General features: G+C 58.1%; 1 pseudogene; it reads right to left on the bottom strand.

Annotated features, from left to right (window-relative positions):
* Nucleotides 1–8517: 8517 nt before the first annotated feature.
* LOC139239360 (maestro heat-like repeat-containing protein family member 1 pseudogene) lies at nucleotides 8518–13464 on the bottom strand (annotated as a pseudogene).
* Nucleotides 13465–14325: the final 861 nt, after the last annotated feature.

The raw sequence follows: 14325 nt of genomic DNA, 5'->3' as shown, positions 1-14325 counted from the left end.
ACCTCGCCGCTCCTGCTGTGCCTGCCCACGTTCCAATCACCGACCTGGACCGTGGTGATGTCCCACTTCACTGCCGTCGCCCTCCTGCTCCAGCACCTGCTGCTCCCTGGAGTGGTACACCACCGCACTGCTCCTCCCGCTCCCCGGCCTTCAATATACTCAAAGACTGAGCATCCACAGCATTCCAAAGATTCACCACCCTCCCAGTGAAGAAGTTTCTCCTCATCTCAGTCCTAAATGGGCGACCCCTTATCCTGAGACTGTGTGACCCCTGGTTCTAGACTCCCCAGCCCGGGGGGGAAACACCCTCCCTGCATCTACCCTGTCAAATCCCCCATGGAATCGAAGGATATTGCCTCCTCCCCCACCCCCTGCCCCACCCCGAGTCCACAGACACTCAGGGTTCCTCCCCAGTCCAGTACACGTCCCACCTTGATTCACACATTGTGCCGAAGCCAGCCCCCCCTCCCGAGGAGGAGGTGGTCAGTGTGCAGGACCCCAGCGCACCAAACCTCGAAGAGACAGCAGTGCCCAGGATCCCACCTCCAGCGAGCTCTGAGCGACACACAGCCACAGAGCGAGAGATACTCCGGACACGCCACACGTCCGGTTTTCCAGTGACTCCCAACCCGATTCAAACTCGTCGGCACCTCCTGAAGATGGTGTAACATAAAGGCAAACTGATTCACAGTCCCCACCGAGCATTACCTGATTTATATCGCGGTGTTTTTTTTTGTTTAAGGTTGGATTATTCGCACAGTCGCTGAACATGAGCTAAACTTTCTGGTCAAAGAGAAAGACTTGCATTTATATAGCGCCTTTCACGACCACCGGACACCCCAAAGCGCTTCATAGCCAATGAAATACTTTTTGAAGTGTTGTCTCTGTTGTAATGTAGCAAACGCAGCAGCCAATTTGCACACAGCAAACTGCAGTGTGATAATGACTAGATTTAAGGTACCGGGGAGAACTCCCCTGCTCTTCGTCCAGTAGTGTCCGTGGGATCTTTTACAGCCAGCTGAGAGAGCAGACGGGACCTCGGTTTAACGTCTCATCCGAAAGACGACACCTCCGACAGTGCGGCAGTCCCTCAGTACTGCCCCTTGACAGTGCGGTGCTCCCTCAGTAGTGTCCTTCCGACAGTGCGGCGCTCGCTCAGTACTGCCCCGCCGACAGTGCGGCGCTCCCTCAGTACTGCCCCTCCGACAGTGCGGTGCTCCCTCAGTACTGCCCCTCCGACAGTGCGGTGCTCCCTCAGTAGTGTCCTTCCGACAGTGCGGCACTCCCTCAGTACTGCCCCTCCGACAGTGCGGCGCTCCCTCAGTACTGCCCCTCCGACAGTGCGGCACTCCCTCAGTACTGCCCCTCCAACAGTGCGGCGCTCCCTCAGTACTGCCCCTCTGACAGTGCGGCGCTCCCTCAGTACTGCCCCTCTGACAGTGCGGCACTCCCTCAGTACTGCCCCTCCGACAGTGCGCTGCTCCCTCAGTACTGCCCCTCCGACAGTGCGGCACTGGGCGTGTCAGCCTGGATTATGGGGCTCAAGTCTCTGGAGTCTGACTTGGAGGCGAGAATGCTAATCATCATAAATGCCTCAATTAGATCGCCAGTTAATCTTCTACACTCGAGGGAATACAAGCCAGGTCTTTGCAACTTTTACTGAAACTGGACTACCAGGGATTGTAAGGAGTGGGGGGAAGGTTGTGTTGTATGTGTGTGTGAAGCCAGGGCGATGCATCCCATGGCCAAATATCCTGTTGCCATATGGTTATTCAACCATGGACGGCATCGCAGCCAAGTCTGATCTGGCCCTCGCCCGACTTCCACACACAGCGTCAGAAGAGGCTGCCGTGGCTAGTCTATCACTTCCACTCCCACCGCATCACCAAGGCCAATTGTAGCCTCCCTGTACAAACCCACTGCCCACGCACCCCTTGCCTCCCTCATGAACATAAAAAAACAGGAACAGGAGTCGGCCATTTGGCCCCTCGAGCCTGCTCCGCCATTTAATAAGATCATGGCTGATCTTCGACCTCAACTCTCTTTTCCTGCACTATCCCCATATCCCTCGATTCCCTTAATATCCAAAAATCTATCGATCTCTGTCTTGAATATACTCAACGACTGAGCCTCCACAGCCCTCTGGGGTAGAGAATTGCAAAAATCCACCGCCCTCTGAGTGAAGAAATTTCTCCTCAACTCAGTCCTAAATAGCTTTAAATGTGGCCCTTGGTTGTCGACTCCCCAAAAGAAAGAAAGACTTGGATTTATATAGCGCCTTTCACAACCACCAGACATCTCAAAGCACATTACAGTCAATGGAGTGCTTTTGAAGTGTAGTCACTGTTGTAATGTGGCAGCCAATTTTTTGCACAGCAAGCTCCCACATACAGCAATGTGATAATGACCAGATCATCTGTTTTTGTTATGTTGATTGAGGGAAGAATATTGGCCTGGACACCTCTGCTCTTCGAAATAGTGCCATGAGATCTTTTACATCCACCTGAGGGCAGACAGGGCCTCGGTTTAACATCTCATCTGAAAGACAGTACTGCACTGGGAGTGTCAGCCTAGATTTTTTTGTGCTCATATCCCTGGAGTGGGACCCGAACCCACAACTTTCTGATTCAGAGGCGAGTGTGCTGCCCACTGAGCCACAGCTGACACCCCAGCCTCTCCTTGCATCTACCCTGTCAAGCCCTATAAGAATTGTGTATGTTTCAGTGAGATCACCTCTCATTCTTTTAAACTCCAGAGAATATCGGCCTAGTCTGCTCAATCTCTCCTCATAGGACAATCCCCCCGTCCCAGGAATCAGTCTGGTGAACCTTCATTGCACTCCCTCAATGGCAAGTATAAACCTCCTTGGGTAAGGAGACCCAAACTGTACACAACACCTCCTGGCTGGGATCACCGGAGTCATCACGGACCTGGGGTGTGGAGTGTGGTCAGGAAATCTGGGGGAGGGCCTCGTGCCAATTGAGCCATTGGCCACTCCGCTCGGCACACACAACGAGGAGGCCGCCCCTCGGTCAGCAGAGACTGATCACCCCACCCCCCCTCCAGCTCCTGGCTGGTCTGAGGTCCTGGGAACGGATGGGTTAGGGTTCAGCGGGTCAAGATACTCCGCCAAATATCAAGGAGCAGCTGTGGCCCCATCACGTCAGGCAAGGTCAGAGCAGGAAGAGGAGGGGACCTGTGCTGGGGGGAGTCCTTCGCTTTAGTCAGGAGACGGCGCAGAACACTTCAGTCCAAAGCAGAGAATGTGCTGCACGCAATCTGGGACGAATTAAGAACTTTGCATTCAGATCACGCCTTCATCACGTCCCAAAGCACTTCACAGCCAATGAAGTACTTTTGGAGTGTAGTCACCGTTCTGATGTAGGAAACGCGGCAGCCAATTGGCACACAGCAAGCTCCCACAAACAGCAATATGATGATGACCAGATAATCTGCTTTTAGTGAGGTTGGTTGAGGGATAAATATTGGCCCCCAGGACATTGGGGAGAACTCCCCCTACTCTTTGTCCAATAGTGGCTGTGGGATCTTTTGCCTTCACCTGAGAGAGCAGACGGGGCCCTCGGTTTAACGTCTCAACCAAAAAACGGCCCCTCCGACAGTGCGGCGTTCCCTCAGTACTGCCCCTCTGACAGTGCAGCGCTCCCTCAGCACTGCCCCTCCGACAGTGCAGCGCTCCCTCAGCACTGCACTGGGGAGTCGGCCTCGATTATGGGCTCAAGTCTCTGGAGCTGGACTTGAACCCACGACCTTCTGACTCGGATGAAGAGAGTGTAAGATTTTTCAGAGTTCTTGGACGACATAAAAATAGGTAGCAACTAGTGATGTTCGAATAATAGCTGATGAGTTTATTAAATTCTCAGTGTGATGTACTTAACAGCAGGCGATAGTTCGACGAGTTGCTCACAGCTCGAGGTCTCTGGCGCCTCGGACATAGGTGACGTCGTCTTCTGTCTGTCCTCTCACTCGTGGGTTTTCGCGGGGTCCGTATGACGTTCCCCTTTATATGCCAGGTTTTTATCCTTTTTCTTACTTAACGTTTGATTAAATTAATGTCCACATGTGGTTTTTAATAAGATCACATCATGCTCGCTGTCTTTTACGGTTTCATTTTAAGCAGAGCTCAGCATTTCAAGTGCAGGTTACTACAGGTCATTCAGAATCTTATAGATACTTGGTTAATGGGAAGTTTGCTATTCTATGCTCCCACTTATATACATATTATTACTAAAAACATCTAAGTAGTAGCCTTTCACACAAGAGATACTGACACCCACATTAGCACTTTGAACAAATGACCTTTTGTGTGTAAAGGGTGGGTCACTCAAATCGGCTTCTGCTAACTTTCCGTCTTCCCACAGTGACCTGGTGGTTCTGGTACTGTGTTGGCAATCCACAGCTCATGGGTTCCAGAGGGCACACACAATTCAAATAAATCTGGTCATAAACCTGCTCAGGGCAGGTACAGCATGGGGTTAGATACAGAGTAAAGCTCCCTCTACACTGTCCCATCACACACTCCCAGGGCAGGTACAGCACGGGGTTAGATACAGAGTAAAGCTCCCTCTACACTGTCCCATCAAACACTCCCAGGGTAGGTACAGCACGGGGTTAGATACAGAGTAAAGCTCCCTCTACACTGTCCCATCACACACTCCCAGGGCAGGTACAGCACGGGGTTAGATACAGAGTAAAGCTCCCTCTACACTGTCCCATCACACACTCCCAGGGCAGGTACAGGGGGTTAGATACAGAGTAAAGCTCCTCTACATTGTCCCATCACACACTCCCAGGGCAGGTACAGGGGGTTAGATGCAGAGTAAAGCTCCCTTTACACTGTCCCATCAAACACTCCCAGGGCAGGTACAGCACGGGGTTAGATACAGAGTAAAGCTCCCTCTACACTGTCCCATCAAACACTCCCAGGGCAGGTACAGGGGGTTAGATACAGAGTAAAGCTCCCTCTACACTGTCCCATCAAACATTCCCAGGGCAGGTACAGCACGGGTTGGATACAGAGTAAAGCTCCCTCTACACTATCCATTTAAATTTACACCTAAGCTCCGTAGAACGCCCTCTGTTGTCCCATTGTTTAATTTCTCTATTTGCCACTGCAGGCCTGTTATTCGGAATGAAATGTGCGTGGAGCTTGCTGCCTCCAGGTGACTGTCCTGTGTTCCTGGGGCAACAGTGAGCCGATCCAGAGAGCTGTTTAGCACTGGCACTGTGAATACTGTCCAGTTATACTCAGTGCTGCGCTCGACTGTGCTTCATTGTTCCTCCTATTGGGTGGGATTTTCGGTTGTCTAACGCCTCAGTTAGCGGCCAGAGGGGGCGTTAATGGGAGCGTAAGAGGTTACCGACCGGGAGCGCAGTGTTTAGCGCCCCGACCAAAAATTCATTCGAGGCTCACCGGGGGGCGCAAACCAGGAGCGCCCAGCTGCTGATGATCCTGACGTTCCTGGTGCAACGCCCAAGCTTACGCCCCGGTCGGTAAATTCGATGCGGCCGCCTCATTTAGTGCCCGCCAAGAACAACGTCTGGAAAAACCATCGGTACAGGCTTGCAGAGTCGGTAACTGGCGTCTACTTAAAGGGGCGAGGTCACAGTCAGTGCAACGTTTACACACCACACGGTGCGTGAGCCTCCCAGTGTGCAGCGGCAGACAGACATAAGAGTCTAGCTTGAGAAATAGTGATTTTGAAAACTTTTAACGGGTGCGTTACTGTGCCTGTGCCTTTAAGACTCGGCTGTCCCCGGGATCTGACTCCGAGTTCCGCTTTTGCGCAATGGTTCCACCAAATGTACCGACCGAACTTTCATTATTGCCCCCCCCACCCCCAGCTCTGATGTGCAATGGCTGATTTATCGCCTCCTGTCAGCTCTAAGACCAATTTGGACGAATTTCTGGGCGGGAGGCACAAACCTTTTCGAGGCGCTACAAGTACCGCTCTGCCTGGGTTACCGCCCCAACTGAGGCGCGACCGAATTTCGACCCCCAACTCTCCTGCCATTCTCCCTCCCTCTTCGCTGTGCTGAGACCAGCAACAACAACTTGCATTTATATAGCACCTTTAACGTAGTAAAATGTCCCAAGGCGCTTCACAGCAGTGTACTCAAACACAATTGGACTCCGAGCCATATAAGAAGATATTAGCGCAGGTGACCAAAAGCTTGGTTAAAAAGGTAGGTTTTAAGATGCGTCTTGAAGGAGGAGAGAGAGGCAGAGAGGTTTAGGGAGGGAGTTCCAGAGCTGGGGCCCAGGCAACAAAAGGCACGGCCAACAATGGTGGAGCGATTATAATCAGGAGGGCAGAATTTGAGGAGTGCAGACATCTCGGAGGTGGGGGGGGGGGGGGTTGTGGGGCTGGAGGAGATTACAGAGATAGGGAGGGGCGAGGGCCATGGAGGGATTTGTAAACAAGGATGAGAATTTTGAAATCGAGGCGTTGCTTAACCGGGAGCCAATGTCGGTCAGCGAGCACAGAGGGTGATGGGTGAGTGGAACTCGGTGCGAGTTAGGACACGGGGCAGTGAGCACAGGGGGTGATGGGTGAGCGGGCCTCAGTGCGAGTTAGGACACGAGGCAGTGAGCACAGAGGGTGATGGGTGAGTGGGACTCGGTGTGAGTTAGGACACGGGGCAGCGAGCACAGAGGGTGATGGGTGAGTGGGACTCGGTGCGAGTTAGGACACGGGGCAGTGAGCACAGGGGGTGATGGGTGAGCGGGCCTCGGTGCGAGTTAGGACACGGGGCAGTGAGCACAGGGGGTGATGGGTGAGCGGGACTGAGTGCGAGTTAGGACACGGGGCAGCGAGCACAAGAGGTGATGGGTGAGCGGGACTCGGTGCGAGTTAGGACACGGGGCAGCGAGCACAGGGCGTGATGGGTGAGCGGGACTGGGTGCGAGTTAGGACACGGGGCAGCGAGCACAGGGGATGATGGGTGAGCGGGACTCGGTGTGAGTTATGACACGGGGCAGAGAGCACAGGGGTGATGGGTGAGCGGGACTCAGTGCGAGTTAAGACACGGGGCAGTGAGCACAGGGGGTGATGGGTGAGCGGGACTGGGTGCGAGTTAGGACACGGGGCAGTGAGCACAGGAGGTGATGAGTGAGTGGGACTGGGTGCGAGTTAGGACACAGGGCAGCGAGCACAGGGGGTGATGGGTGAGCGGGACTCGGTGCGAGTTAGGACACGGGGCAGCGAGCACAGGGGATGATGGGTGAGCGGGACTCGGTATTAGGACACGGGGCAGAGAGCACAGGGGTGATGGGTGAGCGGGACTCAGTGCGAGTTAGGACACGGGGCAGTGAGCACAGGGGGTGATGGGTGAGCGGGACTGGGTGCGAGTTAGGACACGGGGCAGCGAGCACAGGGGGTGATGGGTGAGCGGGACTCGGTGTGAGTTAGGACACGGGGCAGCAAGCACAGGAGGTGATGGGTGAGCGGGACTCGGTGCGAGTTAGGACACGGGGCAGCGAGCACAGCGGGTGATGGGTGAGCGGGACTCGGTGCGAGTTAGGACACGGGGCAGTGAGCACAGGGGGTGATGGGTGAGCGGGACTCAGTGCGAGTTAGGACACAGGGCAGTGAGCACAGGGGGTGATGGGTGAGCGGGACTCGGTGCGAGTTAGGACACGGGACAGCGAGCTCAGGGGGTGATGGGTGAGCGGGACTCGGTGCGAGTTAGGACACGGGACAGCGAGCACTGGGGGTGATGGGTGAGCGGGACTCGGTGCGAGTTAGGACACGGGGCAGAGAGCACAGGGGGTGATGGGGTGAGCGGGACTCGGTGCGAGTTAGGACACGGGGTTAGCGAGCACAGGGGGTGATGGGTGAGCGGGACTCGGTGTGAGTTAGGACACAGGGCAGCCGAGTTTTGGATGATCTCAAGTTTATGTAAGGCTGAGATTTTTTGGACTTTAAGGGAATCAAGGGATCGGGCGGAAAAGTGGAGTTGAGCTCGAAGATCAGCCATGATCTTATTGAACGGCAGAGCAGGCTCGAGGCGCCGTGTGGCCTCCTCCTAATTCTTATGTTCTTATACTGACTGAGCCACAACTGACACTTGTACATTGCACATTCACATTCTTTCTCGGACAGTCGGGGTAAATGAATAAATTTACAACAACTTGTTGGATGTTTTTATTAACTCTACATGACAGTTTTGCATCTTCTCCCTCACCCTAGGTTGGGCACATGTCAAACGTTGAGTCTCCACGTGCCAGCAATGACCATTGACGTCCATTATTCCTCAATTGCACCTGGGGTTTTGTAGGGTCCTCTCTATATTTTCCTCTTCAATATCCTCACACTGCACGAGGCGCGAACTATTCCAAAGCAGATTTCCTCCTCCCCCAATCCTCCACACACGGAGCTCCTGTGGAACCCCTGGTCCTCAAGAAGACATCTCCCTGCGTTGAGGTAGCAGAAAGGCGGAACGCCCCCTTCCCGGCCCTTCCCCAAAGCTCAGCCCTGTGTCTCCATTTGGCCAAACCTAGTGGAGGAGGCTGATGGCCTTGGCGACCTTCACTCGGACGCTTGCCACGGGGTCCTGCAGCATGGCGATGATGTCGGCACACACGCTGCCATTGGAGGCGGCCTGGTGGAACTTCCTGGGCAGCTTCTGGAGCAGGCAGGCGGTGAAGGTGACGGCGTTGCCCCGGATCTCGGGCAGCATGCTCTTGAAGAAGGTCACGCCCACCACCAGGTAGATGTTGACCTTGGCGGGGAAGTCGGTGATGATGAGCTTGGAGAGGGCCTTGAGGAACTCCCAGTAGTCCAGCTCGCACTCGTCCGACAGCTCACTCTGGAACAAGGCAGCGAGGCTGTCGGAGCCGACGAGGGGACCAGCCGCCTGCATCGCGGCCCTGCAGGCCTGGGCCACGTCGAGGTCGCCGTCGTTGAGGTGCAGGATCAAGCTGACCAGGCTGGCGTGGACCTGCTCCAGGTAGATGTGCTTGAGCTCGCCGTCACCGAACTTGGACAGGCCCCCGAACAGGGCAAAGGCTTCCGCCCGCACGCGGGCGCACTCATTCTCAAACAGGTGCTGGGTGGCCAGGATGATGTTACTCAGCAGGCTCCGCATGTTGTTCTCCTGCAGCAGGTCCAGCAGCTTGGCCATGCCAGACATGGCCTCCAGCTTGACCAGGTCACGGGGGTCCTCGGCATCGCCGATGCCCGCCACCATGGCGCCCACCAGCTTGGCGGCGTAGAGGTTGACCTTCTGGGGGTCGCCCTCCACCACGTTGCCCAGGCCCCGGAGGGACAGCAGGCGGACGATGGGCACCACGTCCTCGGCGCAGCTCAGCAGGCTGGCCAGCAGCACGTCGGTCAGGTGGAGTTCGGCCACCACCGGCTGGCGCAGGATCTCGCCCAGGAAGGCCGTCAGCGTGACCCGCTGGGACTTGTGGGTGTTGGCCAGCACGGTGGTGAGGTGGTGGACAATGCCCGTCAGGTAGGGCTTGACGCACCGGGCCATGGCTTCGGCCAGCAGGGTCACCCCCTGGTGGTGCTTGTCCGAGTTGCGCACCAGGCCCCAGCCCCCTCCGTCCTCCATGCGGTCCACCACCTCCTTGCTCCTGCCCATGGTCAGCATGGCCTTCAGGGTCTCCACCGAGTAGTTGCAGACGTCGATGGTGCTCTGCTTGGCGCGCAGGCCTATCCTCCACTCCTTGGGCACCCCGGCGTTGAAGAGCTCCTTGGGGAACTCCACCCCCACGCTGGAGCTGAGGTGGAGCAGCAAGGTGCTGAAGAGCTGAGGGTAGAGACCAGCCACGGCGGCCGAGGACTCGGGGTTGGACAGCATCTCGTTGAGGGCGCAGACGATGGCGAGGGGCTCCAGGGCGGAGCAAACGGCCCCGCTCTTGTGCACCAGCGAGCCCGCCCGCTCGCCGGGGGCGAGGTGCTTGCCGAGTGCCTCCAGCAGCAGCTCCATGGTGGCCGAGGCCAGGTTGAGCTCGCCGGCCAGCGAGCGCCAGATGTCGCTGGTGTTCTTGTCGAAGGGCAGCGGTGAAAAGAGCAGGCAGGAGACCACCTCGGCCGTGTTCTGGGAGGCCAGCACGGAGATGAAGTGGATCATGGACAGCTTGACCTGCTCGCCGGTGATCCACTGCAGCCGGATGTAGAGGGCCTTGAGGATCTCGGAGACGTGGCCCTCCAGCACCGAGCCGCACGAGCGGATGATGGTGTTCATGACGATGGAGGCCGCGCTGGAGCAGCTGAAGAAGTGGTCGTCCAGGCCCTCGAAGAGCACAAAAAGCAGGGCGCTGACCTGCTCCCGGGGCAGCTGCCGGGAGATGACCTTGGCCAGGTCCGAGCAGACCCGCAGCAGGAGCTGGCTGTCCGACTGGTCCAGCTGGGCCTCGATGGCCTTCAGGTGCTCCACCAGCTCGTCCTTCTCGCCCTCGGGCAAACCCTCGTAGCGCAGGTGGATGTAGAAGAGGGTGTAGAGGCTGACCATGGCCAGGTGGCGGACCCTGACCACCGGGTCGGTGCAGCGGGGCACCAAGCGGCCCACGATGGCCCCCAGGTGGCCGAACTCCACGTCCCCCCGCACGCTCATCTTCTCCAGGTAGAGGGCCATCAGCCGCGAGGCCACGCCCATGGCCCGCTCCCGCTCGTAGTCCTTGGTGGAGATGATCCAGCCCTCCACGTGCTTGAAGACGGCCTGCAGCCCGTCGGGGGCCAGGTCGCGCAGCAGGATCTCATTGAGGAGGCCCTGCAGGGCCACCATGGTGTCCTCATAGAGCCCGTCCTGCTCCTTCTCGCCCGCCTCCTCCTTGCTCTGCTCAGCCGCCGCCGGCTGCAGGCCGATCACGCTGTCCAGGCTGGTCTTGATCAGCTCGGTGATGTAGGCCTTGTTCAGGGGAGGCTCCAGCCTGATGAGGAAGGTGCAGGCCGTCATGGCCGTGTGACGCACGGGGGTCTTGAGCTGGACCCGGGACTCGGCCTTGATGAGGTTCTGCATGTTGGTCAGCAGTTCGCCCTTGCGGGTGAAGTTGTAGGAGTGCCGCCACTTGTTGGACAGGATGGCCTTGGCGATCAAGGTCACGGCCTTGATCAGGCTCAGCTTGATCATCAGGTCCTTGCTCTCGATCTTGATCCCGAGCACTTTGGTGTTGGAGAGGTTGACCACGTGCTGCAAGATGTTGGACTCCATCCTGGGCAGCAGCACGTCCTCGGGGGCATACAGGGCCACGTAGCCGTAGCAGAGGATCAGCGTGCTCTTCATCTTCTCAATGTCCCCATCCACCTTCTCCATCAGGGTGTTGAAGAAGTTGACGGTCTTCTTCAGGGCGTCCAGCTTGACAAAGTCCTCCAGCCGGCTGAGGGTCGTGTCGAAGTGGGTCATGGCGCAGAAGCCGATGCCGATGGCCACTCCCTCGCGCTCCAGGACCTCGCCGTGCTGGACGCTGAGCAGCATCTCCTGCAGCTGCTGGTTGATGACCTCGGTGCTGCTGGTGTGCTGGAGCACGATGCCCACGCACTTGTAGAGGAACTGCTTCTCCCGCGAGATGTTGGGGTAGTGGGCGGGCGAACTGTGCCAGGCGTTGATGTGATTGGTCATCTCTTCGCCCAGCCGGCAGGTCCAGCGGCTGTCGCCCACCGCCTCCACGCTCTTGAAGAGGAACAGCAGCAGGCTCTTCTCCCACTGCGGCTGGGCAAAGGTGTCCTCCGAGTTTTCGGCCACGTAGCGCACCAGGTCGGGCAGCTCCTCCTCCCACAGCTTCTCCAGCGCCGGGTGGATGGTGGCGCTCAGGACCAGCAGGAGCTTGAGTGCCGGGATGCCCCTGCCCCGTCCCTCGTAGGGCAAGGAGGACACCACCAACAGCCGCGCCAACAGCGCCTGGGGAGAGGGCAGGCTGGGACGGGTGTCGTAGTTGAGCAGAAGCTGATCCGGCCCTGACTCCCGCTTCTTGGCCCCGAGGTACTCCAGGGCCTGGCACACCACCGCCAAGGCGTTGTTGTACTGCACCGGGGTGACGAACTCCAGGAGGGACGGCCACAGGACCACCTCCATCTTCTCCATCGTGGTGATCTGGCTGATCAGGGCCTCGGCCATGTCCCGCAGCTCCCCGTCGCTCACCTCCCCCGGCTTCGGGGGGTTGGCCGGCCGCCCGTCCGCCGGCAGGCCACACTGGCCGATGACGAACTCCATCACAGCGGCGCCCCCCTCCATCTCCAGGTAGCCGTGGGTGGCCATGGCGTCGGCCACCTCCAGCACGATCCTCTTGATGCGGTTGTTGGCGTCCTGCAGGGGCAGCTTCATGCCGGCCAGCAGGACGTAGCGCTTGCTCTCCAGCTGACCCGGGGCGGCCCCGATCAGGTGCTTGATGACCGTCAGCGTGCCGATGCGGTTGCGCTCGTTGTTGGCCAGCTTGTGGATGAGGAACTTGAGGAGGGGGTCGGGCGACACCTTGGCCAGCAGGGCGAAGCAGCAGAGCAGCTCGGCGTGGTTCTTCCGCGCCCCCTCGAGGTCGCCATCCGCCGGCGCGCAGATCTGGTGGTGGAGTGGGTGGAGCAGGCTGTCCACCTGCGACTCCAAGGCCCGGCTCCCCTCATTGCCGGCGGCGGCCAGGATCAGGTGCAGGCAGCGGGTGATGTAGTAGGGCTCGTACTGCTTCTTGTAGAAGGACAGGACCCCCGGGATCAGCCGGGGCAGCTCCTCCTGCAGCTTGTCGGCGGACATCACGTGCACCATGTCGCCCAGCGCGACCAGGATCTCCAGCCTCAGCCGGGAGTCCTTCAGGGGCAGCCAGACGTTGAAGAAGACATCGTAGGCCGTGTGCATGTCGTGGAAGAAGGCCTCCTTCCTCAGGGTGGGGTCCGGCAGCCTTTCCTGGAACATCAGGATGCTGCGGCTGAAGAGGCCCATGGCCGAGGCCAGCACCGCCTTGGTCCGGTCGGTCTTGGCCTGGTGTAGCATGGGGATCAGGGCCTCCAGGAGGCTGGTGAGGTACGGCATGGTCCCGTGTACGTTGGCGACCGCCAGGTTGGCCACCGTCCGCACGACGAAGAGGTCCAGCGGCACCACGGCCTTCAGGCTCTGCAGCATCTCGTCCAGCACCTCCTCCACAAAGCAGCAGCCCAGGGCCACGAGCAGATCGCTGACCGCCCCCTTGGGGCCCTCGGCCAGGGCCTCGTCGGGCTTGGCCAGCTCCTCGGTGGCCATGGCGATGAGCTTCTTGGCCAGCAGCTCGCCGATCTGGCCGGCCCCGTCCTTCACCACCATCTCCATGCTGCGCAGGATCACCACCCGGTGCTCGTCCTCCAGCTGGCTGTGCTTGGCCAGGTAGCTGTGGCAGGACATGAGCACCAGCTCGGGGTGGTGGCCGCCCAGCTCGCGAAGGGACTGGGCGATCTGCCGGCGCACCCTGTCGTCCCGATCGAAAGCCGCGTCCCGCAGGGCCTTCAGGGAATTCTCCACACTGCAGCTCGCCATCTTACTCTACCCCCTACACCATCAAAGCCACCGCTTGGCTTCTTCCCCCCCAGACCTCCCCTCCCACCCTCCACACCTTCCAGGGTCCCCCTTCTCAGTCTAGTCTTCTCCTGACAGCATCCCAAATCCACCATTTCCAAATTCGCACCAATTCTCCTTGCACACTGCCTCCTCTCCTTCAGACCTTCCCACACATTGAGGTGATTGCTTCCAGGGCCTTTCTCTCTACATGTTAGTTAGCCTTCTGTCCGGTTTCAGTGTGCACTTTCATCAAGCTACCGACAGTCCGATGTTTGCTACTGACTTTTGGGGGGGGGCCCGCTCTTCACTGAGGTTCCGAGACTCTCCGACGCATCATCATTCCTCCCCTTCCTCAGACCCGGACCTGTGGAGACCCGCTCGGTATTTTGTTTCCCTTTACGTCCTCATCCTTTGTTGCCTCGACCGGCGATAATCAGCCCACCAACTCCCTCAACTCTCTCTCAAAACTCAACTTGCCCAACGTAGAACTTTTCCCTCGCAGGTAACATTCTCTAGATGTTCCACGGACCGTTTCTCTGACCGCCTGCTCCTTCTCTCTTCGCTCCGTCTTTAGTTGGCTCCTTTGCCCTTTCTCCTCTTCAAGGCGGCCTCCTCACAACCGAGAAGTCCCAGGCACTTGCACATTACTCCTCTCTCCAGTTCCTAGTTGTGGTTCTTGACCGTTTCTGCACGCTCCCCGGGGTAGCTCATTAATTCGCCCTCCGTGGTAAATGTGAGGTGTCTCGCTGCCGATCCGCTCCAGACTCCACCCCCCCCTCCCCTCACCAACGTCACCATTAAAGCGTTAGGGTGGCCCGCACTTCTCCCCTTCCTCCCAGT

The sequence above is a fragment of the Pristiophorus japonicus genome, chromosome 27 (assembly GCF_044704955.1).
Source record: "Pristiophorus japonicus isolate sPriJap1 chromosome 27, sPriJap1.hap1, whole genome shotgun sequence".
NCBI classification, from domain to species: domain Eukaryota; kingdom Metazoa; phylum Chordata; class Chondrichthyes; family Pristiophoridae; genus Pristiophorus; species Pristiophorus japonicus.
This window is presented reverse-complemented; position numbering and strand designations above follow the sequence as displayed.